Here is a 24,637-nt window from a genome sequence, read left to right as displayed (position 1 = left end):
CTGAGGCAGCACAAGGGAACTCTCATCTGGGGACAACAACTGCAGGGAGAACACATATTTTCAGATGAACATGGGAGGGCAGAAGGCTGCCTAATACTGAAGCACCCCCAAACAACAAACCAAATGCAACAACTAGTGCAAGCATTCCTGGGGGAAGGCCTGCAGCAGATGGATTTGCATATGGTGATGTTATCCAAGCAGTGGGTCAAAGTTGGCTTCAACCCTCATCTGCATATGAAAAGAGAAAAGGGGCGTGCAGGGCATGGCAGCCTTTTGCGGTGCTTGGATGACCCCTAGATCGCATTAAACACCCCCACCCTCCTTTGGTGTGGGGCTCATGTTGGCCATGCCCCATCCCATGAAGCATTCAAGCTGATTTCTTGCAGCAGCTGGGCACTGTAACAGCTCCAGAGCTGCTCTGTAAGGCAAGTAAAAGGGTGTGGGCCCTGCAGCACTACCTGTAGTTTGCATTGTGCATTGGAAGGCACAAAGTAAGCAGACGGGAGGAGAAGTCAGGATAGTGCACAAGGGTATAGAAGGGAGGGGCTCAAGAAAAAAGAAGTGGAAACAGACAGCAAACTAGGCTGGAGAGAGACCTGAGACAAAGAGATCTGAATTATACGAGAGCCGACCAGAGGAAACACAAATTATGCAGTCAAGTGTCCCACATTTGGGGAAATCGTAGGAGCAGCACACCCAGAGTGCAATGGGTGAGCCTTGCCCTGGGAGAAGCACCGTCCTGATTATAGTATCTCACCTGGGTGTGCTGCCCCTGCGATTTCCCCAAATGTGGGAAACTTGACTGCATAATTTGTTTTCCCCTGGTCGGCTCTCATATAATTCAGATCTCTTTGTCTCAGGTCTCTTTCCAGCCTAGTTTGCTGTCTGTTTCCACTTCTTTTTTCTTGAGCCCCTCCCTTCTATACCCTTGTGGACTATCCTGACTTCTCCTCCTGTCTGCTTACTTTGTGCCTTCCAATGCACAATGCAAACTACAGGTAGTGCTGCAGGGCCCACACCCTTTTACTTGCCTTACAGAGCAGCTCTGGAGCTGTTACAGTGCCAAGCTGCTGCAAGAAATCAGCTTGAATGCTTCAGGGGCTGGGGCATGGCCAACATGAGCCCCACACCGAAGGAGGGTGGGGGTGTTTAATGCGAACTAAGGGTCTTCCAAGCGCCGCAAAAGGCCGCCATGCCCTGCATACCCCTTTTCTCTTTTCATATGCAGATGAGGGTTCCAGCCAACTTTGGCCCACTGCTTGGATGACATCACTGTATGCAAATCCGTCTTCTGCAGACCTTCCCCCAGGAATGCTTGTACTAGTTGTTGCATTTGGTTTGTCGTTTGGGGGTGCTTCAGTATTAGGCAGCCTTCTGCCCTCCCATGTTCATCTGAAAATATGTGTTCTCACTGCAGTTGTTGTCCCCAGATGGGAGTTCCCTTGTGCTGCCTCAGTTGAATCTCCTTTACTCTAAAACTTTTAAAACTTAGCAAAAGTGTTTACTAAATAGCTGCTCGGCAAAGTTGCAATGCCGAGACTCCCCGACCAGCTGCCCAGGATGAACCCACCTTTCTAGTAGAATGGGTCTTCACCTAATTCAGTAACGGCAATCCTGCCATGGAATGAGCATGCTGAATCTTACCACAGATCCAGCGCATAATGGTCTACATGGAAGCAGGACACCCAATCCTGTTGGGAGCATACAGGACAAACAGAGCCTCTGTTTTCCTAATCTGAACCGTTCTGGTGACATAAATTTTCAAAGTTCTGACCACAGCCAGAGACTTTGACTCAACGAAGGTGTCAGTGGCCAAAGGCACCATGTGGAAAGATGAACCACCTTCGGCAGAAATTGTTGACGTGTCCTCAATTCTGCTCTATCTTCATGAAAGATCAAATAAAGGCTCTTGTGATACTGCATGGTTTGTACTGTTTTCCATGTGCTCCCAGATCTTTCAAGAAAGAAGCATGGTCAAGAAAGTTCTGTTTGAAAAGAAACAACATTTACTGTCATTGTTATAGAATTTGGGAGAAAAAACAAGAAGAAATCTGCACTGTTGACGCACTGGACAGAATGAATGAATCATAAAATATAACCTTTATTAAGTATGTATTAAAATTGGATAAATATTAATATTATTATCCCAAACTGCAGTGAAACATAAAGGTTAAAATCACAGAACTAACATACATGTGCATAAGAAGAATAAAGAGATGTGAAAAAAAGGTTTAAAAAGCGTGTCCGTGTGTGATTATTTTTGAAGGCACAACCCTGGCGGGGTTGTTTATATAGATATATATGTTGCTAATAATCACTTTCTAGCGTAATGTTATTAAATAGCTGTTAGTATCTATGTCGTCAGGTACCACTGGGTCGTATCCTATATACTCCTGTGGGAAACTTGACTGCATAATTTGTGTTTCCCCTGGTCGGCTCTCGTATAATTCAGATCTCTTTGTCTCAGGTCTCTCTCCAGCCTAGTTTGCTGTCTGTTTCCACTTCTCTTTTCTTGAGCCGCTGCCTTCTATGCCCTTGTGCACTCTCCTGACTTCTCCTGTCTGCTTACTTTGTGCCTTCCAACGCACAATGCAAACTACAGGTAGTGCTGCAGGGCCCACACCCTTTTACTTGCCTTACAGAGCAGCTCTGGAGCTGTTACAGTGCCCAGCTGCAGCAAGAAATCAGCTTGAATGCTTCAGGGGCTGGGGCATAGCCAACATGAGCCCCACACCGACGGAGGGTGGAGGTGTTTAATGCGAACTAGGGGTCAGCCAAGCGCCGCAAAAGGCTGCCATGCCCTGCATGCCCCTTTTCTCTTTTCATATGCAGACGAGGGTTGAAGCCAACTTTGACCCACTGCTTGGATGACATCACCATATGCAAATCCATCTGCGGCAGGCCTTCCCCCAGGAATGCTTGCACTAGTTGTTGCATTTGGTTTGTTGTTTGGGGGTGCTTCAGTATTAGGCAGCCTTCTGCCCTCCCATGTTCATCTGAAAATATGTGTTCTCCCTGCAGTTGTTGTCCCCAGATGAGAGTTCCCTTGTGCTGCCTCAGTTGAATCTCCTTTACTTGACAGAGATGTGCCTGAGCAGCGGCCCTCCCCAGCCCTATCCCAAATCATACTTATTTTGCATAGGAGATACCATGGTCATGAAGATTGTTCTCCCAGGGTTAGGTTCATTCATTGCGTTCTGGGTATGCTGACCTCTGTGATTTCCCCAAATGTGGGAAACTCAACTGCATTATTTGTGGTAGTGGGGGACTGTGTTTGTGCTTTCCTCTGGTCAGCTCTGGTAAAAGTCAGATTTCTTTGTCTCAGATCTTCCTCTAGCCTTGTTCTTCTTTCAAGAGTTCCATTGTGCTGCCTCAGTTGGATCTCCTTCACTTGACAGGGGGGTGCCCGAGCAGCGACCCTCCCCAGCTCTAGCCCAACTCCTACTTACCTGCCAGGTGAGATACTATGATCATGAAGTTGCTTCTCCCAGGGCAAGGCTCACCCATTGCACTCTGGGTGTGCTGCCCCTGCGATTTCCCCAAATGTGGGAAACTTGACTGCATAATTTGTGTTTCCCCTAGTCGGCTCTCATATAATTCAGATCTCTTTGTCTCAGGTCTCTCTCCAGCCTAGTTTGCTGTCTGTTTCCACTTCTTTTTTCTTGAGCCCCTCCCTTCTACACCCTTGTGCACTATCCTGACTTCTCCTCCTGTCTGCTTACTTTGTGCCTTCCGATGCACAATGCAAACTACAGGTAGTGCTGCAGGGCCCACACCCTTTTACTTGCCTTACAGAGCAGCTCTGGAGCTGTTACAGTGCCAAGCTGCTGCAAGAAATCAGCTTGAATGCTTCAGGGGCTGGGGCATGGCCAACATGAGCCCCACACCGAAGGAGGGTGGGGGTGTTTAATGCGAACTAAGGGTCATCCAAGCGCCGCAAAAGGCCGCCATGCCCTGCATACCCCTTTTCTCTTTTCATATGCAGATGAGGGTTCCAGCCAACTTTGGCCCACTGCTTGGATGACATCACTGTATGCAAATCCGTCTTCTGCAGACCTTCCCCCAGGAATGCTTGTACTAGTTGTTGCATTTGGTTTGTTGTTTGGGGGTGCTTCAGTATTAGGCAGCCTTCTGCCCTCCCATGTTCATCTGAAAATATGTGTTCTCCCGGCAGTTGTTGTCCCCAGATGAGAGTTCCTTTGTGCTGCCTCAGTTGAATCTCCTTTACTTGACAGAGATGTGCCTGAGCAGCGGCCCTCCCCAGCCCTATCCCAAATCATACTTATTTTGCATAGTAGATACCATGGTCATAAAGATTGTTCTCCCAGGGTGAGGTTCATTCATTGCATTCTGGGTATGCTGACCCCTGTGATTTCCCCAAATGTGGGAAACTCAACTGCATTATTTGTGGTAGTGGGGGACTGTGTTTGTGTTTTCCTCTGGTCAGCTCTGGTAAAAGTCAGATTTCTTTGTCTCAGATCTTCCTCTAGCCTTGTTCTTCTTTCGAGAGTTCCATTGTGCTGCCTCAGTTTGATCTCCTTCACTTGACAGGGGGGTACCCGAGCAGCGACCCTCCCCAGCTCTAGCCCAACTCCTACATACCTGCCAGGTGAGATACTATGATCATGAAGGTGCTTCTCCCAGGGCAAGGCTCACCCATTGCACTCTGGGTGTGCTGCTCCTGCGATTTCCCCAAATGTGGGAAACTTGACTGCATAATTTGTGTTTCCCCTGGTCGGCTCTCGTATAATTCAGATCTCTTTGTCTCAGGTCTCTCTCCAGCCTAGTTTGCTGTCTGTTTCCACTTCTCTTTTCTTGAGCCGCTGCCTTCTATGCCCTTGTGCACTCTCCTGACTTCTCCTGTCTGCTTACTTTGTGCCTTCCAACGCACAATGCAAACTACAGGTAGTGCTGCAGGGCCCACACCCTTTTACTTGCCTTTCAGAGCAGCTCTGGAGCTGTTACAGTGCCCAGCTGCTGCAAGAAATCAGCTTGAATGCTTCAGGGGCTGGGGCATAGCCAACATGAGCCCCACACCGACGGAGGGTGGAGGTGTTTAATGCGAACTAAGGGTCATCCAAGCGCCGCAAAAGGCCGCCATGCCCTGCATACCCCTTTTCTCTTTTCATATGCAGATGAGGGTTCCAGCCAACTTTGGCCCACTGCTTGGATGACATCACCGTATGCAAATCCGTCTTCTGCAGACCTTTTCCCAGGAATGCTTGTACTAGTTGTTGCATTTGGTTTGTTGTTTGGGGGTGCTTCAGTATTAGGCAGCCTTCTGCTCTCCCATGTTCATCTGAAAATATGTGTTCTCCCTGCAGTTGTTGTCCCCAGATGAGAGTTCCCTTGTGCTGCCTCAGTTGAATCTCCTTTACTTGACAGAGATGTGCCTGAGCAGCGGCCCTCCCCAGCCCTATCCCAAATCATACTTATTTTGCATAGGAGATACCATTGTCATGAAGATTGTTCTCCCAGGGTGAGGTTCATTCATTGCATTCTGGGTATGCTGACCCCTGTGATTTCCCCAAATGTGGGAAACTTGACTGCATTATTTGTGGTAGTGGGGGACTGTGTTTGTGCTTTCCTCTGGTCAGCTCTGGTAAAAGTCAGATTTCTTTGTCTCAGATCTTCCTCTAGCCTTGTTCTTTTTTTGAGAGTTTCCTTGTGCTGCCTCAGTTGGATCTCCTTCACTTGACAGGGGGGTGCCCGAACAGCGACCCTCCCCAGCTCTAACCCAACTCCTACTTACCTGCCAGGTGAGATACTATGATCAGGAAGGTGCTTCTCCCAGGGCAATGCACTCTGGGTGTGCTGCTCCTACAATTTCCCCAAATGTGGGACACTTGATTACATAATTTGTGTTTCCTCTGGTCGGCTCTCGTATAATTCAGATCTCTTTGTCTCAGGTCTCTCTCCAGCCTAGTTTGCTGTCTGTTTCCACTTCTCTTTTCTTGAGCCGCTCCCTTCTATGCCCTTGTGCACTATCCTGACTTCTCCCGTCTGCTTACTTTGTGCCTTCCAACGCACAATGCAAACTACAGGTAGTGCTGCAGGGCCCACACCCTTTTACTTGCTTTACAGAGCAGCTCTGGAGCTGTTACAGTGCCCAGCTGCTGCAAGAAATCAGCTTGAATGCTTCAGGGGCTGGGGCATAGCCAACATGAGCCCCACACCGAAGGAAGGTGGAGGTGTTTAATGCGAACTAGGGGTCATCCAAGCGCCGCAAAAGGCCGCCATGCCCTGCACACCCCATTTTTATTTTCATATGCAGACGAGGGTTGAAGCCAACTTTGACCCACTGCTTGGATGACATCACCATATGCAAATCCATCTGCTGCAGGCCTTCCCCCAGGAATGCTTGCACTAGTAGTTGCATTTGGTTTGTTGTTTGGGGGTGCTTCAGTATTAGGCAGCCTTCTGCCCTCCCATGTTCATCTGAAAATATGTGTTCTCCCTGCAGTTGTTGTCCCCAGATGAGAGTTCCCTTGTGTTGCCTCAGTTGAATCTCCTTTACTTGACAGAGATGTGCCTGAGCAGCGGCCCTCCCCAGCCCTATCCCAAATCATACTTATTTTGCATAGGCGATACCATGGTCATGAAGATTGTTCTCCCAGGTTGAGGTTCATTCATTGCACTCTGGGTATGCTGACCCCTGTGATTTCCCCAAATGTGGGAAACTCGACTGCATTATTTGTGGTAGTGGGGGACTGTGTTTGTGCTTTCCTCTGGTCAGCTCTGGTAAAAGTCAGATTTCTTTGTCTCAGATCTTCCTCTAGCCTTGTTCTTTTTTTGAGAGTTTCCTTGTGCTGCCTCAGTTGGATCTCCTTCACTTGACAGGGGGGTGCCCGAACAGCGACCCTCCCCAGCTCTAGCCCAACTCCTACTTACCTGCCAGGTGAGATACTATGATCAGGAAGGTGCTTCTCCCAGGGCAATGCACTCTGGGTGTGCTGCTCCTACGATTTCCCCAAATGTGGGACACTTGATTACATAATTTGTGTTTCCTCTGGTCGGCTCTCGTATAATTCAGATCTCTTTGTCTCAGGTCTCTCTCCAGCCTAGTTTGCTGTCTGTTTCCACTTCTCTTTTCTTGAGCCGCTCCCTTCTATGCCCTTGTGCACTATCCTGACTTCTCCCGTCTGCTTACTTTGTGCCTTCCAACGCACAATGCAAACTACAGGTAGTGCTGCAGGGCCCACACCCTTTTACTTGCTTTACAGAGCAGCTCTGGAGCTGTTACAGTGCCCAGCTGCTGCAAGAAATCAGCTTGAATGCTTCAGGGGCTGGGGCATAGCCAACATGAGCCCCACACCGAAGGAAGGTGGAGGTGTTTAATGCGAACTAGGGGTCATCCAAGCGCCGCAAAAGGCCGCCATGCCCTGCACACCCCATTTTTATTTTCATATGCAGACGAGGGTTGAAGCCAACTTTGACCCACTGCTTGGATGACATCACCATATGCAAATCCATCTGCTGCAGGCCTTCCCCCAGGAATGCTTGCACTAGTAGTTGCATTTGGTTTGTTGTTTGGGGGTGCTTCAGTATTAGGCAGCCTTCTGCCCTCCCATGTTCATCTGAAAATATGTGTTCTCCCTGCAGTTGTTGTCCCCAGATGAGAGTTCCCTTGTGTTGCCTCAGTTGAATCTCCTTTACTTGACAGAGATGTGCCTGAGCAGCGGCCCTCCCCAGCCCTATCCCAAATCATACTTATTTTGCATAGGCGATACCATGGTCATGAAGATTGTTCTCCCAGGGTGAGGTTCATTCATTGCACTCTGGGTATGCTGACCCCTGTGATTTCCCCAAATGTGGGAAACTCGACTGCATTATTTGTGGTAGTGGGGGACTGTGTTTGTGCTTTCCTCTGGTCAGCTCTGGTAAAAGTCAGATTTCTTTGTCTCAGATCTTCCTCTAGCCTTGTTCTTCTTTCGAGAGTTCCCTTGTGCTGCCTCAGTTGGATCTCCTTCACTTGACAGGGGGTGCCCGAGCAGCAATCCTCCACAGCTCTAGCCCAACTCCTACTTACCTGCCAGGTGAGATACTATGATCTTCACTGTTAGGGCAATCAGGATGTGGAATTCCCTGCCAGGGAAGGTGGTAATGGCGGACTCTGTAATTGGATTTAAAAAAGGAATGGATACATTTCTGAATGAAAAAGCTATCCAAGGTTATAATACTTAAAATATCAACATGGTTAATCCGGGGGTAACATGAGTTATAGTAGCTAACTAGTCATAAAACATTATTCAGCAAGTATGTAGAATCATCACAACTTAAAACAGGTTGAACACGATGGGCAATTTGCCTCTATTCAACCTCAAAAACTATGTTACTATATGTTACTATATTACTATGTTACTGTAGTATACAGAACACCACAATGTAATGAGCAGTGATAGTGAGCACTGATGAGGATACTAGAACTGACACTGAGCAGCAAGATGCAGCACTGGACTATTAGTAATGTACTGTAGTATGCTGAGCACCACAATGCAGCACAAGACAATGAGCAGTGATACTGAGCACTGATGAGGATACTACTGAGAACTGACACTGAGCAGGAGAGACACACTACTAGTATTACTGAGCAGCAATAAGTAACCACTGATACTGGGCACTGATATTGAGATTTCCACTGAGAGAACATAGCCACGTCCTCTCCGCTCTCTCTTCAATGCACGAGTAAAAATGGCAGCAACGCGCAGCTCTTTATATGGAATCCGAATCTCGCGAGAATCCGACAGCGGGATGATGACATTTTCCCTTGTTCAGGTTTTCCGAGTCAGGCGGGAACAACCGAGCCTGCCTCGGACCAGTGTAAACCACGTGGAGTTCGTGGGGAATTCGGTTCTCGGAGAACCGAACCCGCTCCTCTCTACCTTATACCCATCAATTTTTTTTATTTTCAATCTAAGCCCCTGCAGTTTTCTGTAAGCATCTGCTTCGCTATGATGATCAACAAGTCACAAGGGCAAACACTCAGGGCTTGAGGCGTAGATCTTAGGACCAGCTGCTACAAGCATGGCAGAGGTGTCACTATCACTGGTGACACCCAGAGAGGTGGCGAGGGAGATTGTAATGCAGTGCGCGCAGATAAGCAGTGCAATGGTAAAAAGGAGGCATGGTTTCATAGGTAGGGGCGTGGCCTGGTGGCCTGAATCTACATTTTGTTGCTCCGGGTGTCCCGGGGGTTGGGGGCTGCACCCGGGGACTAGTGTGTGTGCGGTGCTGGCTCCTGCACAGTGACAGGGCATGGCCACCCAGCATGACGCCTCCCTTCTTGACCATGCTGTAATTGCAGTCGCACTGCAGTTCAGCGTGATCATAAAAAATGGTGTAGCCTCCTGCTGGTGCAGACTGTATGTGCGCGCAGGAAGCCGCCACCATTTTTGTGATCACAGCGGCTGAATGTGATGTCATACAGCCGCTGTGACCACGCCCCCTGTGTCTCCTCCGTTGCAGACCCCATTTTGAAGCCTTGCCCCCGCACCGCTCCATCCCTGACTTGGAAATGGAGTGTTGCTGACCCACCTATCCCCCCCCCCCCGCCCCGATTGACAGGCAGAGGCGATCGCATTCTCTACGGGGTGCCGCAGAAAATGCAGGCACATGCGTATGCTCTTAGCAATTTTTGCAGTTGGATCGCTTATTGTGATTGCAATCCAACCTGAATCAGGCCCTAATACCTATCACAATGCGCTGCGGGCAGTACAAAATTGGGTTAATATAGGAGAAAACCCCCCAGACCTGTGCTCCTTAACTGTACCTGGTGGCTAGTGGAGCGGCTGCCCAGTAATCAGTGTCCACGCCAGTGCGCACACGGTCCACCCCCTACGGCCACGCTCCCCTTCATCAGCGGCCTCGTGATCCGGAAGGGTGGTGTGTGTGTGACTGACCTTAGGATGAAACCGGAGCCTCCGCTGCAGTGACCCAGCAACCAGGGCATGGGAGTATACAGCGCCGCTGGGAGTGATGAAGCTGCAGTAAAGATGTCTATTAGACCTAGCCTGCTGCAGCCCTTGTAGATTCTCATAAAACAAGTTCTTCTTTTCTTGTCAAAATTTATAGCTAAGAATAGGCTGCCTGAGGCAGGCCCCTGTTAAGTGGCCTGCTACTGAAGGCACCAACTACAAACTGAGCTCCCTGTTCATGGAAGCGGGGTTATAGAGGAGAATGCACTGAGCATCTTGGGAACAGTCAAAAGCTTTGAGCCGGTTGGTGCCTCAGATCAAGATCCTACTCTACACCCCAATGTGAATCCTTGTGGAGTCCAGTGTACCCCACAGAAGAAATTAATGTGTCACACCCATTGGCAGCAACCTTAGAATAGCTGCTGACGGGCACAATTGAGAATGGAAGGGGGGGGGGGGGGGGACATTTGAATCCAGCACATAAATGCAATTCAAATATGTAATTTGTACCTTCCTATTTTAAAATATAATGGATGAACCTCACCCTGTGAGAACAATCTTCATGATCAAGAGATCTCATATGCAAAATAAGTATGAGTTGGGATAGGGCTGGGGAGGGTGGCTGCTCGGGCAGCCCCTCCCCCGTCAAGTTAAGGAGATTCAACTGAGGAAGCACAAAGGGAACTCTCGTCTGGGGACAACAACTGCAGGGAGACCACATCTTTTCAGATGAACATGGGAGGGCGGAAGGCTGCCTAATACTGAAGCACCATCAAATATCAAACCATATGCAACATCTAGTACAAGCATTCCTGGGGGAAGGTCTGCAGCAGACGGATTTGCATACAGTGATGTTATCCAAGCAGTGGGCCAAAGTTGGCTGGAACCCTCATCTGCATATGAAAAGAGAAAAGGGGCGTGCAGGGCATGGCGGCCTTTTGCAGTGCTTGGATGACCCCTAGTTCTCATTAAACACCCCCACCCTCCTTTGGTGTGGGGCTCATGTTGGCCATGCCCCATCCCCTGAAGCATTCAAGCTGATTTCTGGCAGCAGCTGGGCACTGTAACAGCTCCAGAGCTGTTCTGTAAGGCAAGTAAAAGGGTGTGGGCCCTGCAGCACCACCTGTAGTTTGCATTGTGCGTTGGAAGGCACAAAGTAAGCAGACGGGAGGAGAAGTCAGGATAGTGCGCAAGGGCATCCTTTTCTCTTAGTCCGTAGAGGATGCTGGGGTCACATTAAGAACCATGGGGTATAGACGGGATCCGCAAGAGACATGGGCACTTTAAGACTATCAAAGGGTGTGAACTGGCTCCTCCCTCTATGCCCCTCCTCCAGACTCCAGTTATAGGAACTGTGCCCAGGGAGACGGACATTTTCCAGGAAAGTATTTATTGTTAAACTAAGGTGAGCATCTTACCAGCTCACACCTTAAGCATGCCGCAGAATGTGGCATTCAACAGAACACAAGCCAACGGCATGAACAATTGCAGCAAAAAGCTGACCAGAACCATAACACAACATGTGTATAACCACAAGTAATAACTGCAGACACAGTATGGACTGGGACGGATGCCCAGCATCCTCTACAGACTAAGAGAAAAGGATTTACCGGTAGGTATTAAAATCCTATTTTCTCATACGACCTAGAGGATGCTGGGGTCACATTAAGAACCATGGGGTTATACCAAAGCTCTTGAACGGGTGGAAGAGTGCGTACGACTCTGCAGCACCGAATGACCCAACTTGAGGTTATCATCGGCCAAGGTATCAAACTTGTAAAACTTAGCAAAAGTGTTTACTAAATAGCTGCTCGGCAAAGTTGCAATGCCGAGAGTCCCCGACCAGCTGCCCAGGATGAACCCACCTTTCTAGTAGAATGAGTCTTCACCTAAATCAGTAACGGCAATCCTGCCGTGGAATGAGCATGCTGAATCTTACCACAGATCCAGCGCATAATGCTCTGCATGGAAGCAGGACACCCAATCCTGTTGGGAGCATACAGGACAAACAGAGCCTCTGTTTTCCTAATCTGAACCGTTCTGGTGACATAAATTTTCAAAGTTCTGACCACAGCCAGAGACTTTGACTCAACGAAGGTGTCAGTGGCCAAAGGCACCATGTGGAAAGATGAACCACCTTCGGCAGAAATTGTTGACGTGTCCTCAATTCTGCTCTATCTTCATGAAAGATCAAATAAAGGCTCTTGTGATACTGCATGGTTTGTACTGTTTTCCATGTGCTCCCAGATCTTTCAAGCAAGTAGCATGGTCAAGAAAGTTCTGTTTGAAAAGAAACAAACATTTACTGTCATTGTTATGCAAATAAACTTACATTAAAGCTAACAAGAAAGCACACTCGTTCTGTCTTTAAACTGATAAAAGAAACCCCAATAATATGGGCATACCTCCCAACTTTGTCGGCTCGCAAAGAGGGACACACGTGCGGCGAAGTCGCGCGCGCTCCCAAAAAGGGCGTGGCCTAAGTAAAAGGGGGCGTGGCTTCGCGGGAGGACCCGCGATCGCGAGTCACGCCCCCGTTTTCGGCACTGAGGGGGCATGCCCAGCGCTCTGTGAGCCGCTGGCATGCCACCTCTCCCTCTGACTTCAGTGAATAGACGCTGTGCGCATGCGCACAGCGTCTATTCACCGCTGCTCTGCTAAGCAGGGCAGCGACAGACAGAGCCTCCCAATTGTCCTCCCCACTGCGGGACACTGCGGCCCGCAGGTGGGACAGCGGGACAGTCCCCAAAAAACGGGACTGTCCCGCGAAAATCGGGACAGTTGGGAGGTATGATATGGGGCATGCAAAAATTGAGATAAAACTCAGTTTTGCTCCTCTCCACGGAAATCTTTAATAAAAGGCGAAATATTTGTTAGTTCTGAAGAGAAACCAGAGCATGACCAAGATTCCACCTGTCGCCTGAGTGCCATGCCAGCAGTTCTCATTCAGCTGAAAGTCAGCACCCAATTTAAATGAAAGAAAGCAGATTTCTCACCAGGCTTCCCCTTGCTATAAACATGGTTTGTACTCTTTTCCATGTGCTCCCAGATCTTTCAAGCAATTAGTGTGGTCAAGAAAGTTCTGTTTGAAAAGAAACAAACATTTACTGTAATTTCTATGCAAATGAGCTTACATTAAAGCACACTCGTTCTATCTTTAAACAGATAAAATAAAACCCCAATAAGATGGGGCATGCAAAAATTGAGATAAAACTCAGTTTTGCTCCTCTCCACGGAAATCTTTAGTAAAAGGCGAAAGATTTGTTCGTTCTGAAGAGAAACCAGAGCATGACCAAGATTCCACCTGTCGCCTGAGTGCCATGCCAGCAGTCCTCATTCAGCTCAAAGTGAGCACCCAATTTGAAAGAAAGAAAGAAAGCAGATTTCTCACCAGGCTTCCCCTTGCTATAAACATGGTTTGTACTCTTTTCCATGTGCTCCCAGATCTTTCAAGCAATTAGTATGGTCAAGAAAGTTCTGCTTGAAAAGAAACAGACATTTATTGTCATTGTTATGCAAATAAACTTACATTAAAGCTAACAAGAAAGCACACTCGTTCTGTCTTTAAACTGATAAAAGAAACCCCAATAATATGGGGCATGCAAAAATTGAGATAAAACTCAGTTTTGCTCCTCTCCACGGATAATCTTTAATAAAAGGCGAAAGATTTGTTCGTTCTGAAGAGAAACCAGAGCATGACCAAGATTCCACCTGTCGCCTGAGTGCTGTGCCAGCAGTCCTCATTCAGATCAAAGTGAGCGCCCAATTTGAAAGAAAGCAGATTTCTCACCTGGCTTCTCCTTGCTATAAGCATGGTTTGTACTGTATTCCATGTGCTCCCAGATCTTTAAAGCAAGTAGCATGGTCAAGAAAGTTCTGTTTGAAAAGAAACAAACATTTACTGTCATTGTTATGCAAATAAACTTACATTAAAGCTAACAGGAGGGGAGGGGGGGGGGGGTGCAGCGGGAGCCTAATAGCTGTGGGGGCGCTTGTCACAAAAAGAGGCAGCAGCAGGTACTGATGCGGGAGCCGGTCGCGGGATTGGGGGGGTAGCGCGGATAACAATTTGCACTGGATTCTAGGGAGAGGCGGCGCCCGATGCGGCAGCAGTGCGGACCAGGCCAGCGGGTGACTCTCCTTCATGTGCCCTGTGCCCAAATGCAGGGGTGATGGGGGGGGGACGCGGCGCGGGAGACCATCGCGTGGGGGAGCGGCGGGTAGTCAGTGATGCGGAGCGGACCAGGCCAGCGGGTGACTCTCCTTCATGTGCCCTGTGCCCAAATGCAGGGGTGATGGGGGGGGACGCGGGAGACCATCGCGTGGGGGAGCGGCGGGTAGTCAGTGATAGGCTGATACTGTGGGACCCCGGACTCAGGAGCACAGGCGGCAGCAGGCTGCACATAGCCCACATAACATAGTGGAATGTGTTATGATCGCAGAGGTGGGGGGGCGGCGGCACGGCAGGGTTGCAGAAGTAGGCACACAGTCAGTCAACTCACTTTTGAAGGCAGAGTCAGACAGACGTGGTGGGCGCACACGAGCAGCTCCTCTGTTTCTGCTGAGGCACATGATAAAAAAGTGTTCTCTTTCACTTTCGTTCACTAAGCAGTGCCGCCCTCCAGTGGTCGCCGCCCATAGGCAGCTGCCTAAAGCTGCCTAGTGGTAGCGCCGGCCCTGGCTGAATGAGAACTGCTGGCATGGCACTCAGGCGACAGGTGGAATCTTGGTCATGCTCTGGTTTCTCTTCAGAACTAACAAATATTTCGCCTTTTATTAAAGATTTCCGTGGAGAGGAGCAAAACTGAGTTTTATCTCAATTTTTGCATGCCCCATATCATACCTCCCAACTGTCCCGATTTTCGCGGGACAGTCCCGTTTTTTGGGGACTGTCCCGCTGTCCCACCTGCGGGCCGCAGTGTCCCGCAGTGGGGAGGACAATTGGGAGGCTCTGTCTGTCGCTGCCCTGCTTAGCAGAGCAGCGGTGAATAGACGCTGTGCGCATGCGCACAGCGTCTATTCACTGAAGTCAGAGGGAGAGGTGGCATGCCAGCGGCTCACAGAGCGCTGGGCATGCCCCCTCAGTGCCGAAAACGGGGGCGTGACTCGCGATCGCGGGTCCTCCCGCGAAGCCACACCCCTTTTACTTAGGCCACGCCCTTTTGGGGAGCGCGCACGACTTCGCCACGCGTGTGTCCCTCTATGCGAGCCGACAAAGTTGGGAGGTATGCCCATATTATTGGGGTTTCTTTTATCAGTTTAAAGACAGAACGAGTGTGCTTTCTTGTTAGCTTTAATGTAAGTTTATTTGCATAACAATGACAGTAAATGTTTGTTTCTTTTCAAACAGAACTTTCTTGACCATGCTACTTGCTTGAAAGATCTGGGAGCACATGGAAAACAGTACAAACCATGCAGTATCACAAGAGCCTTTATTTGATCTTTCATGAAGATAGAGCAGAATTGAGGACACGTCAACAATTTCTGCCGAAGGTGGTTCATCTTTCCACATGGTGCCTTTGGCCACTGACACCTTCGTTGAGTCAAAGTCTCTGGCTGTGGTCAGAACTTTGAAAATTTATGTCACCAGAACGGTTCAGATTAGGAAAACAGAGGCTCTGTTTGTCCTGTATGCTCCCAACAGGATTGGGTGTCCTGCTTCCATGCAGACCATTATGCGCTGGATCTGTGGTAAGATTCAGCATGCTCATTCCACGGCAGGATTGCCGTTACTGAATTAGGTGAAGACCCATTCTACTAGAAAGGTGGGTTCATCCTGGGCAGCTGGTCGGGGAGTCTCGGCATTGCAACTTTGCCGAGCAGCTATTTAGTAAACACTTTTGCTAAGTTTTACAAGTTTGATACCTTGGCCGATGATAACCTCAAGTTGGGTCATTCGGTGCTGCAGAGTCGTACGCACTCTTCCACCCGTTCAAGAGCTTTGGTATAACCCCATGGTTCTTAATGTGACCCCAGCATCCTCTAGGTCGTATGAGAAAATAGGATTTTAATACCTATTGTTCATGCCGTTGGCTTGTGTTCTGTTGAATGCCACGTTCTGCGGCATGCTTAAGGTGTGAGCTGGTAAGATGCTCACCTTAGTTTAACAATAAATCCTTTCCTCGAAATGTCCGTCTCCCTGGGCACAGTTCCTATAACTGGAGTCTGGAGGAGGGGCATAGAGGGAGGAGCCAGTTCACACCCTTTGATAGTCTTAAAGTGCCCATGTCTCTTGCGGATCCCGTCTATACCCCATGGTTCTTAATGTGACCCCAGCATCCTCTACGGACTAAGAGAAAAGGATGCCCTTGCGCACTATCCTGACTTCTCCTCCCGTCTGCTTACTTTGTGCCTTCCAACGCACAATGCGAACTACAGGTGGTGCTGTAGGGCCCACACCCTTTTACTTGCCTTACAGAACAGCTCTGGAGCTGTTACAGTGCCCAGCTGCTGCAAGAAATCAGCTTGAATGCTTCAGGGGATGGGGCATGGCCAACATGAGCCCCACACCAAAGGAGGGTGGGGGTGTTTAATGAGAACTAGGGGTCATCCAAGCACTGCAAAAGGCCGCCATGCCCTGCACGCCCCTTTTCTCTTTTCATATGCAGATGAGGGTTCCAGCCAACTTTGGCCCACTGCTTGGATAACATCACTGTATGCAAATCCGTCTGCTGCAGACCTTCCCCCTGGAATGCTTGTACTAGATGTTGCATATGGTTTGATATTTGATGGTGCTTCAGTATTAGGCAGCCTTCCGCCCTCCCATGTTCATCTGAAAAGATGTGGTCTCCCTGCAGTTGTTGTCCCCAGACGAGAGTTCCCTTGTGCTTCCTCAGTTGAATCTCCTTAACTTGACGGGGGAGGGGCTGCCAGAGCAGACACCCTCCCCAGCCCTATCCCAACTCATACTTATTTTGCATATGAGATTTCTTGATCATGAAGATTGTTCTCACAGGGTGAGGTTCATCCATTATATTTTAAAATAGGAAGGTACAAATTACATATTTGAATTGCATTTATGTGCTGGATTCAAATGTCCCCCCCCCCCCCCCTTCCATTCTCAATTGTGCCCGTCAGCAGCTATTCTAAGGTTGCTGCCAATGGGTGTGACACATTTATTTCTTCTGTGGGGTACACTGGACTCCACGAGGATTCACATTGGGGTGTAGAGTAGGATCTTGATCTGAGGCACCAACCGGCTCAAAGCTTTTGACTGTTCCCAAGATGCTCAGTGCATTCTCCTCTATAACCCCGCTTCCATGAACAGGGAGCTCAGTTTGTAGTTGGTGCCTTCAGTAGCAGGCCACTTAACAGGGGCCTGCCTCAGGCAGCCTATTCTTAGCAATAAATTTTGACAAGAAAAGAAGAACTTGTTTTATGAGAATCTACAAGGGCTGCAGCAGGCTAGGTCTAATAGACATCTTTACTGCAGCTTCATCACTCCCAGCGGCGCTGTATACTCCCGTGCCCCGGTTGCTGGGTCACTGCAGCGGAGGCTCCGGTTTCATCCTAAGGTCAGTCACACACACACCACCCTTCCGGATCACGAGGCCGCTGATGAAGGGGAGCGTGGCCGTAGGGGGTGGACCGTGTGCGCACTGGCGTGGACACTGATTACTGGGCAGCCGCTCCACTAGCCACCAGCTACAGTTAAGGAGCACAGGTCTGGGGGTTTTTCTCCTATATTAACCCAATTTTGTACTGCCCGCAGCGCATTGTGATAGGTAATAGGGCCTGATTCAGGTTGGATTGCAATCACAATAAGCGATCCAACTGCAAAAATTGCTAAGAGCATACGCATGTGCCTGCATTTTCTGTCAATCGGGGCGGGGGGGGGGGGGATAGGTGGGTCAGCGACACTCCATTTCCAAGTCAGGGATGGAGCGGTGCGGGTGCAAGGCTTCAAAATGGGGTCTGCAACGGAGGAGACACAGGGGGCGTGGTCACAGCGGCTGTATGACATCACATTCAGCCGCTGTGATCACAAAAATGGTGGCGGCTTCCTGCGCGCACATACAGTCTGCACCAGCAGGAGGCTACACCATTTTTTATGATCACGCTGAACTGCAGTGCGACTGCAATTACAGCATGGTCAAGAAGGGAGGCGTCATGCTGGGTGGCCATGCCTTTTCACTGTGCAGGAGCCAGCACCGCTCACACACTAGTCCCTGGGTGCAGCCCCCAACCCCCGGGACACCCGGAGCAACAAAATGTAGATTCAGGCCACCAGGCCACGCCCCTACCTATGAAACCATGCCTCCTTTTTACCACTGCGCTGCTTATCTGCGCGCACTGCATTACAATCTCCCTCGCCACCTCTCTGGGTGTCACCAGTAATAGTGACACCTCTGCCATGCTTGTAGCAGCTGGTCCTAAGATCTACGCCTCAAGCCCTGAGTGTTTGCCCTTGTGACTTGTTGATCATCATAGCGAAGCAGATGCTTACAGAAAACTGCAGGGGCTTAGATTGAAAATAAAAAAATTGATGGGTATAAGGTAGAGAGGAGCGGGTTCGGTTCTCCGAGAACCGAATTCCCCACGAACTCCACGTGGTTTACACTGGTCCGAGGCAGGCTCGGTTGTTCCCGCCTGACTCGGAAAACCTGAACAAGGGAAAATGTCATCATCCCGCTGTCGGATTCTCGCGAGATTCAGATTCCATATAAAGAGCTGCGCGTTGCCGCCATTTTTACTCGTGCATTGAAGAGAGAGCGGAATGGACGTGGCTATGTTCTCTCAGTGGAAATCTCAATATCAGTGCTCAGTATCAGTGGTTACTTATTGCTGCTCAGTAATACTAGTAGTGTGTCTCTCCTGCTCAGTGTCAGTTCTCAGTAGTATCCTCATCAGTGCTCAGTATCACTGCTCATTGTCTTGTGCTGCATTGTGGTGCTCAGCATACTACAGTACATTACTAATAGTCCAGTGCTGCATCTTGCTGCTCAGTGTCAGTTCTAGTATCCTCATCAGTGCTCACTATCACTGCTCATTACATTGTGGTGTTCTGTATACTACAGTAACATAGTAATATAGTAACATATAGTAACATAGTTTTTGAGGTTGAATAGAGGCAAATTGCCCATCGTTGTTCAACCTGTTTTAAGTTGTGATGATTCTACATACTTGCTGAATAATGTTTTATGACTAGTTAGCTACTATAACTCATGTTACCCCCGGATTAACCATGTTGATATTTTAAGTATTATAACCTTGGATAGCTTTTTCATTCAGAAATGTATCCATTCCTTTTTTAAATCCAATTACAGAGTCCACCATTACCACCTTCCCTGGCAGGGAATTCCACATCCTGATTGCCCTAACAGTGAAGATCATAGTATCTCACCTGGCAGGTAAGTAGGAGTTGGGCTAGAGCTGTGGAGGATTGCTGCTCGGGCACCCCCTGTCAAGTGAAGGAGATCCAACTGAGGCAGCACAAGGGAACTCTCGAAAGAAGAACAAGGCTAGAGGAAGATCTGAGACAAAGAAATCTGACTTTTACCAGAGCTGACCAGAGGAAAGCACAAACACAGTCCCCCACTACCAAAAATAATGCAGTCGAGTTTCCCACATTTGGGGAAATCACAGGGGTCAGCATACCCAGAGTGCAATGAATGAACCTCACCCTGGGAGAACAATCTTCATGACCATGGTATCGCCTATGCAAAATAAGTATGATTTGGGATAGCGCTGGGGAGGGCCGCTGCTCAGGCACATCTCTGTCAAGTAAAGGAGATTCAACTGAGGCAACACAAGGGAACTCTCATCTGGGGACAACAACTGCAGGGAGAACACATATTTTCAGATGAACATGGGAGGGCAGAAGGCAGCCTAATACTGAAGCACCCCCAAACAACAAACCAAATGCAACTACTAGTGCAAGCATTCCTGGGGGAAGGCCTGCAGCAGATGGATTTGCATATGGTGATGTCATCCAAGCAGTGGGTCAAAGTTGGCTTCAACCCTCGTCTGCATATGAAAATAAAAATGGGGTGTGCAGGGCATGGCGGCCTTTTGCGGCGCTTGGATGACCCCTAGTTCGCATTAAACACCTCCACCTTCCTTCGGTGTGGGGCTCATGTTGGCTATGCCCCAGCCCCTGAAGCATTCAAGCTGATTTCTTGCAGCAGCTGGGCACTGTAACAGCTCCAGAGCTGCTCTGTAAAGCAAGTAAAAGGGTGTGGGCCCTGCAGCACTACCTGTAGTTTGCATTGTGCGTTGGAAGGCACAAAGTAAGCAGACGGGAGAAGTCAGGATAGTGCACAAGGGCATAGAAGGGAGCGGCTCAAGAAAAGAGAAGTGGAAACAGACAGCAAACTAGGCTGGAGAGAGACCTGAGACAAAGAGATCTGAATTATACGAGAGCCGACCAGAGGAAACACAAATTATGTAATCAAGTGTCCCACATTTGGGGAAATCGTAGGAGCAGCACACCCAGAGTGCATTGCCCTGGGAGAAGCACCTTCCTGATCATAGTATCTCACCTGGCAGGTAAGTAGGAGTTGGGCTAGAGCTGGGGAGGGTCGCTGTTCGGGCACCCCCCTGTCAAGTGAAGGAGATCCAACTGAGGCAGCACAAGGAAACTCTCAAAAAAAGAACAAGGCTAGAGGAAGATCTGAGACAAAGAAATCTGACTTTTACCAGAGCTGACCAGAGGAAAGCACAAACACAGTCCCCCACTACCACAAATAATGCAGTCGAGTTTCCCACATTTGGGGAAATCACAGGGGTCAGCATACCCAGAATGCAATGAATGAACCTCACCCTGGGAGAACAATCTTTATGACCATGGTATCTCCTATGCAAAATAAGTATGATTTGGGATAGGGCTGGGGAGGGCCGCTGCTCAGGCACATCTCTGTCAAGTAAAGGAGATTCAACTGAGGCAGCACAAGGGAACTCTCATCTGGGGACAACAACTGCAGGGAGAACACATATTTTCAGATGAACATGGGAGAGCAGAAGGCTGCCTAATACTGAAGCACCCCCAAACAACAAACCAAATGCAACAACTAGTACAAGCATTTCTGGGAAAAGGTCTGCAGAAGACGGATTTGCATACGGTGATGTCATCCAAGCAGTGGGCCAAAGTTGGCTGGAACCCTCATCTGCATATGAAAAGAGAAAAGGGTTATGCAGGGCATGGCGGCCTTTTGCGGCGCTTGGATGACCCTTAGTTCGCATTAAACACCTCCACCCTCCGTCGGTGTGGGGCTCATGTTGGCTATGCCCCAGCCCCTGAAGCATTCAAGCTGATTTCTTGCAGCAGCTGGGCACTGTAACAGCTCCAGAGCTGCTCTGAAAGGCAAGTAAAAGGGTGTGGGCCCTGCAGCACTACCTGTAGTTTGCATTGTGCGTTGGAAGGCACAAAGTAAGCAGACAGGAGAAGTCAGGAGAGTGCACAAGGGTATAGAAGGCAGCGGCTCAAGAAAAGAGAAGTGGAAACAGACAGCAAACTAGGCTGGAGAGAGACCTGAGACAAAGAGATCTGAATTATACGAGAGCCGACCAGGGGAAACACAAATTATGCAGTCAAGTTTCCCACATTTGGGGAAATCGCAGGAGCAGCACACCCAGAGTGCAATGGGTGAGCCTTGCCCTGGGAGAAGCACCTTCATGATCATAGTATCTCACCTGGCAGGTATGTAGGAGTTGGGCTAGAGCTGGGGAGGGTCGCTGCTCGGGTACCCCCCTGTCAAGTGAAGGAGATCAAACTGAGGCAGCACAATGGAACTCTCGAAAGAAGAACAAGGCTAGAGGAAGATCTGAGACAAAGAAATCTGACTTTTACCAGAGCTGACCAGAGGAAAACACAAACACAGTCCCCCACTACCACAAATAATGCAGTTGAGTTTCCCACATTTGGGGAAATCACAGGGGTCAGCATACCCAGAATGCAATGAATGAACCTCACCCTGGGAGAACAATCTTTATGACCATGGTATCTCCTATGCAAAATAAGTATGATTTGGGATAGGGCTGGGGAGGGCCGCTGCTCAGGCACATCTCTGTCAAGTAAAGGAGATTCAACTGAGGCAGCACAAAGGAACTCTCATCTGGGGACAACAACTGCCGGGAGAACACATATTTTCAGATGAACATGGGAGGGCAGAAGGCTGCCTAATACTGAAGCACCCCCAAACAACAAACCAAATGCAACAACTAGTATAAGCATTCCTGGGGGAAGGTCTGCAGAAGACGGATTTGCATACAGTGATGTCATCCAAGCAGTGGGCCAAAGTTGGCTGGAACCCTCATCTGCATATGAAAAGAGAAAAGGGGTATGCAGGGCATGGCGGCCTTTTGCGGCGCTTGGATGACCCTTAGTTCGCATTAAACACCCCCACCCTCCTTCGGTGTGGGGCTCATGTTGGCCATGCCCCAGCCCCTGAAGCATTCAAGCTGATTTCTTGCAGCAGCTTGGCACTGTAACAGCTCCAGAGCTGCTCTGTAAGGCAAGTAAAAGGGTGTGGGCCCTGCAGCACTACCTGTAGTTTGCATTGTGCATCGGAAGGCACAAAGTAAGCAGACAGGAGGAGAAGTCAGGATAGTGCACAAGGGTGTAGAAGGGAGGGGCTCAAGAAAAAAGAAGTGGAAACAGACAGCAAACTAGGCTGGAGAGAGACCTGAGACAAAGAGATCTGAATTATATGAGAGCCGACTAGGGGAAACACAAATTATGCAGTCAAGTTTCCCACATTTGGGGAAATCGCAGGGGCAGCACACCCAGAGTGCAATAGGTGAGCCTTGCCCTGGGAGAAGCAACTTCATGATCATAGTATCTCACCTGGCAGGTAAGTAGGAGTTGGGCTAGAGCTGGGGAGGGTCGCTGCTCGGGCACCCCCCTGTCAAGTGAAGGAGATCCAACTAAGGCAGCACAATGGAACTCTTGAAAGAAGAACAAGGCTAGAGGAAGATCTGAGACAAAGAAATCTGACTTTTACCAGAGCTGACCAGAGGAAAGCACAAACACAGTCCCCCACTACCACAAATAATGCAGTTGAGTTTCCCACATTTGGGGAAATCACAGAGGTCAGCATACCCAGAACGCAATGAATGAACCTAACCCTGGGAGAACAATCTTCATGACCATGGTATCTCCTATGCAAAATAAGTATGATTTGGGATAGGGCTGGGGAGGGCCGCTGCTCAGGCACATCTCTGTCAAGTAAAGGAGATTCAACTGAGGCAGCACAAGGGAACTCTCATCTGGGGACAACAACTGCAGGGAGAACACATATTTTCAGATGAACATGGGAGGGCAGAAGGCTGCCTAATACTGAAGCACCCCCAAACAACAAACCAAATGCATCAACTAGTGCAAGCATTCCTGGGGGAAGGCCTGCCGCAGATGGATTTGCATATGGTGATGTCATCCAAGCAGTGGGTCAAAGTTGGCTTCAACCCTCGTCTGCATATGAAAAGAGAAAAGGGGCATGCAGGGCATGGCGGCCTTTTGCGGCGCTTGGCTGACCCCTAGTTCGCATTAAACACCTCCACCCTCCGTCGGTGTGGGGCTCATGTTGGCTATGCCCCAGCCCCTGAAGCATTCAAGCTGATTTCTTGCTGCAGCTGGGCACTGTAACAGCTCCAGAGCTGCTCTGTAAGGCTAGTAAAAGGGTGTGGGCCCTGCAGCACTACCTGTAGTTTGCATTGTGCGTTGGAAGGCACAAAGTAAGCAGACAGGAGAAGTCAGGAGAGTGCACAAGGGCATAGAAGGCAGCGGCTCAAGAAAAGAGAAGTGGAAACAGACAGCAAACTAGGCTGGAGAGAGACCTGAGACAAAGAGATCTGAATTATACGAGAGCCGACCAGGGGAAACACAAATTATGCAGTCAAGTTTCCCACAGGAGTATATAGGATACGACCCAGTGGTACCTGACGACATAGATACTAACAGCTATTTAATAACATTACGCTAGAAAGTGATTATTAGCAACATATATATCTATATAAACAACCCCGCCAGGGTTGTGCCTTCAAAAATAATCACACAAGGACACGCTTTTTAAACCTTTTTTTCACATCTCTTTATTCTTCTTATGCACATGTATGTTAGTTCTGTGATTTTAACCTTTATGTTTCACTGCAGTTTGGGATAATAATATTAATATTTATCCAATTTTAATACATACTTAATAAAGGTTATATTTTATGATTCATTCATTCTGTCCAGTGCGTCAACAGTGCAGATTTCTTCTTGTTTTTTCTCCCAAATTCTATAACAATGACAGTAAATGTTGTTTCTTTTCAAACAGAACTTTCTTGACCATGCTTCTTTCTTGAAAGATCTGGGAGCACATGGAAAACAGTACAAACCATGCAGTATCACAAGAGCCTTTATTTGATCTTTCATGAAGATAGAGCAGAATTGAGGACACGTCAACAATTTCTGCCGAAGGTGGTTCATCTTTCCACATGGTGCCTTTGGCCACTGACACCTTCGTTGAGTCAAAGTCTCTGGCTGTGGTCAGAACTTTGAAAATTTATGTCACCAGAACGGTTCAGATTAGGAAACAGAGGCTCTGTTTGTCCTGTATGCTCCCAACAGGATTGGGTGTCCTGCTTCCATGTAGACCATTATGCGCTGGATCTGTGGTAAGATTCAGCATGCTCATTCCACGGCAGGATTGCCGTTACTGAATTAGGTGAAGACCCATTCTACTAGAAAGGTGGGTTCATCCTGGGCAGCTGGTCGGGGAGTCTCGGCATTGCAACTTTGCCGA

General features: G+C 48.9%; 16 non-coding genes and 2 pseudogenes across 16 annotated transcripts; 8 read left to right on the top strand and 10 right to left on the bottom strand.

Annotated features, from left to right (window-relative positions):
• Positions 1-609: 609 nt before the first annotated feature.
• On the bottom strand, positions 610-765 carry LOC135034899 (U1 spliceosomal RNA). The gene has a single exon (XR_010230002.1). It is a non-coding gene; the product is annotated as a U1 spliceosomal RNA (small nuclear RNA).
• A 2,360-nt stretch (positions 766-3,125) lies between these two features.
• Positions 3,126-3,289, top strand: LOC135034953 (U1 spliceosomal RNA). The gene has a single exon (XR_010230054.1). It is a non-coding gene; the product is annotated as a U1 spliceosomal RNA (small nuclear RNA).
• A 152-nt stretch (positions 3,290-3,441) lies between these two features.
• On the top strand, positions 3,442-3,576 carry LOC135034879 (U1 spliceosomal RNA; annotated as a pseudogene).
• Positions 3,577-4,278: 702 nt separating this feature from the next.
• Positions 4,279-4,442, top strand: LOC135034955 (U1 spliceosomal RNA). Its single transcript, XR_010230056.1, has one exon. It is a non-coding gene; the product is annotated as a U1 spliceosomal RNA (small nuclear RNA).
• Positions 4,443-4,594: 152 nt separating this feature from the next.
• LOC135034865 (U1 spliceosomal RNA) lies at positions 4,595-4,757 on the top strand. Its single transcript, XR_010229981.1, has one exon. It is a non-coding gene; the product is annotated as a U1 spliceosomal RNA (small nuclear RNA).
• A 671-nt stretch (positions 4,758-5,428) lies between these two features.
• On the top strand, positions 5,429-5,592 carry LOC135034948 (U1 spliceosomal RNA). Its single transcript, XR_010230050.1, has one exon. It is a non-coding gene; the product is annotated as a U1 spliceosomal RNA (small nuclear RNA).
• Positions 5,593-6,567: 975 nt separating this feature from the next.
• On the top strand, positions 6,568-6,731 carry LOC135034951 (U1 spliceosomal RNA). Its single transcript, XR_010230052.1, has one exon. It is a non-coding gene; the product is annotated as a U1 spliceosomal RNA (small nuclear RNA).
• Positions 6,732-7,706: 975 nt separating this feature from the next.
• On the top strand, positions 7,707-7,870 carry LOC135034925 (U1 spliceosomal RNA). Its single transcript, XR_010230027.1, has one exon. It is a non-coding gene; the product is annotated as a U1 spliceosomal RNA (small nuclear RNA).
• Positions 7,871-12,700: 4,830 nt separating this feature from the next.
• LOC135034921 (U5 spliceosomal RNA) lies at positions 12,701-12,813 on the bottom strand. The gene has a single exon (XR_010230023.1). It is a non-coding gene; the product is annotated as a U5 spliceosomal RNA (small nuclear RNA).
• Positions 12,814-13,088: 275 nt separating this feature from the next.
• On the bottom strand, positions 13,089-13,204 carry LOC135034900 (U5 spliceosomal RNA). The gene has a single exon (XR_010230003.1). It is a non-coding gene; the product is annotated as a U5 spliceosomal RNA (small nuclear RNA).
• Positions 13,205-13,494: 290 nt separating this feature from the next.
• On the bottom strand, positions 13,495-13,611 carry LOC135034917 (U5 spliceosomal RNA). The gene has a single exon (XR_010230019.1). It is a non-coding gene; the product is annotated as a U5 spliceosomal RNA (small nuclear RNA).
• A 1,035-nt stretch (positions 13,612-14,646) lies between these two features.
• LOC135034920 (U5 spliceosomal RNA) lies at positions 14,647-14,759 on the top strand. Its single transcript, XR_010230022.1, has one exon. It is a non-coding gene; the product is annotated as a U5 spliceosomal RNA (small nuclear RNA).
• Positions 14,760-19,423: 4,664 nt separating this feature from the next.
• LOC135034927 (U1 spliceosomal RNA) lies at positions 19,424-19,587 on the bottom strand. Its single transcript, XR_010230029.1, has one exon. It is a non-coding gene; the product is annotated as a U1 spliceosomal RNA (small nuclear RNA).
• A 975-nt stretch (positions 19,588-20,562) lies between these two features.
• LOC135034926 (U1 spliceosomal RNA) lies at positions 20,563-20,726 on the bottom strand. The gene has a single exon (XR_010230028.1). It is a non-coding gene; the product is annotated as a U1 spliceosomal RNA (small nuclear RNA).
• A 671-nt stretch (positions 20,727-21,397) lies between these two features.
• On the bottom strand, positions 21,398-21,560 carry LOC135034864 (U1 spliceosomal RNA). Its single transcript, XR_010229980.1, has one exon. It is a non-coding gene; the product is annotated as a U1 spliceosomal RNA (small nuclear RNA).
• A 152-nt stretch (positions 21,561-21,712) lies between these two features.
• On the bottom strand, positions 21,713-21,876 carry LOC135034933 (U1 spliceosomal RNA). Its single transcript, XR_010230035.1, has one exon. It is a non-coding gene; the product is annotated as a U1 spliceosomal RNA (small nuclear RNA).
• A 702-nt stretch (positions 21,877-22,578) lies between these two features.
• On the bottom strand, positions 22,579-22,713 carry LOC135034890 (U1 spliceosomal RNA; annotated as a pseudogene).
• A 152-nt stretch (positions 22,714-22,865) lies between these two features.
• On the bottom strand, positions 22,866-23,029 carry LOC135034952 (U1 spliceosomal RNA). Its single transcript, XR_010230053.1, has one exon. It is a non-coding gene; the product is annotated as a U1 spliceosomal RNA (small nuclear RNA).
• Positions 23,030-24,637: the final 1,608 nt, after the last annotated feature.

This window comes from Pseudophryne corroboree, unplaced genomic scaffold, assembly GCF_028390025.1.
Source record: "Pseudophryne corroboree isolate aPseCor3 unplaced genomic scaffold, aPseCor3.hap2 scaffold_586, whole genome shotgun sequence".
Classification (NCBI taxonomy): Eukaryota; Metazoa; Chordata; class Amphibia; order Anura; family Myobatrachidae; genus Pseudophryne; species Pseudophryne corroboree.
The sequence above is the reverse complement of the archived record's forward strand: the minus strand, read 5'-3'. Positions and strand labels throughout refer to the sequence as shown.